We start from the raw sequence: 3,697 nt of genomic DNA, 5'->3' as shown, positions 1-3,697 counted from the left end.
TTGCACTCCAGCCTGGGTAACAAGAGTGAAACTCCGTCTCAAAAATAATAATAATAAACAAAATAAAAATAAAATTATTTAATTAGCCAGGCATAGTGGTGTGTGCCTATAGTTCTAGCTACTTTGAAGGCTAAGGCAGGAGGATCACTTGAACCCAGGAGTTTGAGGTTGCAGTGAGCCATGATCGCACCACTGCACTCCAGGCTGGGCAACAGAGCAAGTCCTGTTTCTAAAAAAAAAATAAAAAAAAAAAAGCAAAAAAGGTAATAATAGCAGTACCTGCTTCCTCACATCTCTGATGATCTACTTGCATGCCACTTCCTACTGTGAGTATGAGAATTAAGTATGCTGCTACTTTTTTTGTTTTTCTTTTTTTGAGACAGTTTTACTTTTTTCTCTTTTTGAGACAGTCTTGCTCTTTTTGCCAGGCTGGAGTGCAGTGGCATGATCATGGCTCACTGCAACCTCCGTCTCCCGGATTCAAGCAATTTCCTTGCCTCAGCCTCCTGAGTAGCTGGGACTACAGGCACACACCACCTCGCTCGGCTAATTTTTTTTTTTTTTTTTTTTTTTAAAGACAGAGTTTCGCTCTTGTTGCCCAGGCTGGAGTGCAATGGCGCGATCTCGGCTCACCACAACCTCCGCCTCCCGGGTTCAGGCAATTCTCCTGCCTCAGCCTCCTGAGTAGCTGGGATTACAGGCACATGCCGCCATGCCCAGCTAATTTTTAGTATTTTTAGTAGAGACAGGGTTTCACCATGTTGACCAGAATGGTCTCGATCTCTTGACCTCGTGATCCACCCGCCTCGGCCTCCCAAAGTGCTGGGATTACAGGCTTGAGCCACCGCGCCCGGCCCTAATTTTTTTTTTTTTTTTTTTTTAATTTTAGTAGAGACAGGATTTCACCATGGCCAGGATGGTTTCCATCTTCTGACCTCATGACCCGCCCACCTCAGCCTCCCAAAGTGCTAGGATCACAGGCGAGAGCCACTGCACCTGGCCACTTGATGCCAGGTTTTCTTTTTGCAAGTTCCATTTTTCTCATGCAAACATAATTTCCCCAAGATCATGGTTTCTTCTTTGTCAGAGTCACTGGTTGTTTGCCAGGCAAGCTCAATTTTACCAGACACACAACTGCGGCGGGTGGGAGAATGTAGCTTCAAGGCCTCACCTCCTGCCCTAACAGGCCTGCTTGTTTGCTCCCGGGATTTTGCATTCCTTGTGTTTGGAATCCCTGTCAGTGGGCCCCTCTGACTGCACCCTAAGCATCTGTCCTCATGATGAAGGGCCTGGATAGAGCCATACTGAACTAAGTTTAAATCCAGACTCTTCCACTTACTTGCTATGTGATCTTGGCTGAGGCACTTAGTCTCCCTAAGTAAGCCTCAGTTTCCTCATCTGCAAAACAGGACTAATAATAATCTTGCCACCGGGCATGGTGGCTCACACCCGTAATCACAGCACTTTGGGAGGCCGAGGCATGTGGATCACCAGAGGTCGGAGTTTGAGACCAGCCTGACCAACATGGAGAAACTAAAAATACAAAATTAGCTGGGCGTGGTGGCGCATGCCTATAATCCTAGCTAATCGGGAGGCTGAGGCAGGAGAATCACTTAAACCCAGGAGGTGGAAGTTTTGGTGAGCCAAGATCATGCCATTGCATTCCAGCCTGGGCAATAAGAGTGAAACTCCGTCTCAAATAATAATAATAATAATAATAATAATAATAATAATGTCACTTTTGATACTTTATTAATATGGCTACTAGAAAATTTGAAATTAAATATGTGGCTCACTTTCATGGCTTGCATTGTATTTCTTTGGTGCTAATTCTAGTGGGTGGTGTTGTTTTCAGCAGGAGAGAAGAGATATGGTTTTGTTTGAGAGTATTTGAATTTCAGTGGCTGCACCTATCTCTTTTATATGGTATCTGAGCTGCAAGGGCTCTTTGGAGATGACAAGATGCATCTTTCTGTAAAGATGAGGAAACCAGGCACATAAGAAATGGGATATGCTACGGGCCACCGAACCAGGGATGGCACGGCCCAGATCAGAACCACACCACCAAGGCAGCAGGTGGCTTCCTGTCAGAACAATGCTGCCACCTGGTGGCCACCTATATATGACTGATTCAAGCTCCCATGGCAACAGGGCTCCCTTCAGGGGCAGGACTCTGCTACCATACACTTCCCAGACATCTGCAGAGATGTTAGGACAGGGCAGGTCCTCCTACTCCTCAACTTGCTTGCTAACGTGATTGCGCTGAGCTCCAGCCTGCTAGAAGTGAAACAGTGTGGCGATGAAGGGCACAGTCCATGGCTATAGACAAACATACGTTTGTTTAAATCCCTGCTCTGCCCCTTCCTTCTCTGACCCTCAGTTTCCCCACATGTGAAATATAGATAATAATAGTACCTCAAAGCAACTGAATGAGGTAATACTTGTCACTTGAGTCATAAATATTTATAGGATACCAGGTGCGCATTGTCTCAGTTTCTGGGTCAGCAGTGACCTCAACAGAAAAGTCCAGTGGTCACCAAACCCAGTGATTCTCAAAATGTGGTCTCTGGGCCATCAACATCAGCACTACTTGAGAACTTAGAAATACAAATCTTCAGACCAGGCGTGATGGCTCATGCCTGTAATCCCAGCATTTTGGAGGCTGAGGTGGGTGGGATCAATTGAGCCCTGGAGTTCAAGACCAGCGAGGGCAACATAGCAAGACCCCATCTCTAAGTAAAGAAAAAGTCGGGCTGGGCGCGGTGGCTCAAGCCTGTAATCCCAGCACTTTGGGAGGCCGAGGCGGGTGGATCACGAGGTCAAGAGATCGAGACCATCCTGGTCAACATGGTGAAACCCCGTCTCTACTAAAAATACAAAAAATTAGCTGGGCATGGTGGCGCGTGCCTGTAATCCCAGCTACTCAGGAGGCTGAGGCAGGAGAGTTGCCTGAACCCAGGAGGCGGAGGTTGCGGTGAGCCGAGACCGTGCCGTCGCACTCCAGCCTGGGTAACAAGAGCAAAACTCCGTCTCAAAAAAAGAAAAAAGTCATCCTGAAGTGGAGGCCAGACAATAGACGAGGGCACGAGCATCGGATCGCCGTGCCTTTCTTGGACATGCAGAAAAAGTTTGGCCTTAACATAGATCCATGGTTGACAATCCAAAGTGTGGAGCAGCCCTGCAAGATTCCTGCTTGATACCATGCTTTTGAAAAAGAATGGATAGAATGTGCACATGGAATCAGTAGTATCGGGGCAGAGAAAGAGTGCAAGATAGAATATGATGATTTCATAGAGTGTCTACTTCAGCAGAAAATGATGAGACGTGTGAGTACCATCAGGAAGCAGTGGGATGAACTGATAAAGGAAGGGAAGTACACCCTTCCACCTCACCGTGTGGGCAAGGGGGAGCCTCGGCCCTGAGCAGAGCAGCCGCTGATGTCTGGAGGCTGATTTCCTGTTCTCTGTTCTCCCAGAGAAAAATAAAGGATTGCTCCATCCTAAAAAAAAAAAAAAGAGAGAGAGAAAGAAAAAGAAAGAAAAGAAAGGAAAGAAGGGAGGCAGGAAGGGAAGGAGGGGAAAGAAGAGAAGGAAGGGAAGGAAAATCTTCAGGCCTCCACCCCAGAGCTACTGAATCAGAAACTCGGGGTGGGAACCCAGCGATCTGAATCTGATTCGTACTTCTGTTTGAGAACCAA

The 3,697-nt window shown here is 46.9% G+C and overlaps 1 pseudogene; it reads left to right on the top strand.

Annotated features, from left to right (window-relative positions):
* The first annotated feature begins 2,299 nt into the window (after positions 1–2,299).
* On the top strand, positions 2,300–3,435 carry LOC120365320 (NADH dehydrogenase [ubiquinone] iron-sulfur protein 5-like; annotated as a pseudogene).
* Positions 3,436–3,697: the final 262 nt, after the last annotated feature.

This window comes from Saimiri boliviensis, chromosome 1 (assembly GCF_048565385.1).
Source record: "Saimiri boliviensis isolate mSaiBol1 chromosome 1, mSaiBol1.pri, whole genome shotgun sequence".
Taxonomy (NCBI): domain Eukaryota; kingdom Metazoa; phylum Chordata; class Mammalia; order Primates; family Cebidae; genus Saimiri; species Saimiri boliviensis.
Note: the sequence above shows the minus strand (reverse complement) of the source record. Positions and strands in the feature narration are given on the sequence as shown.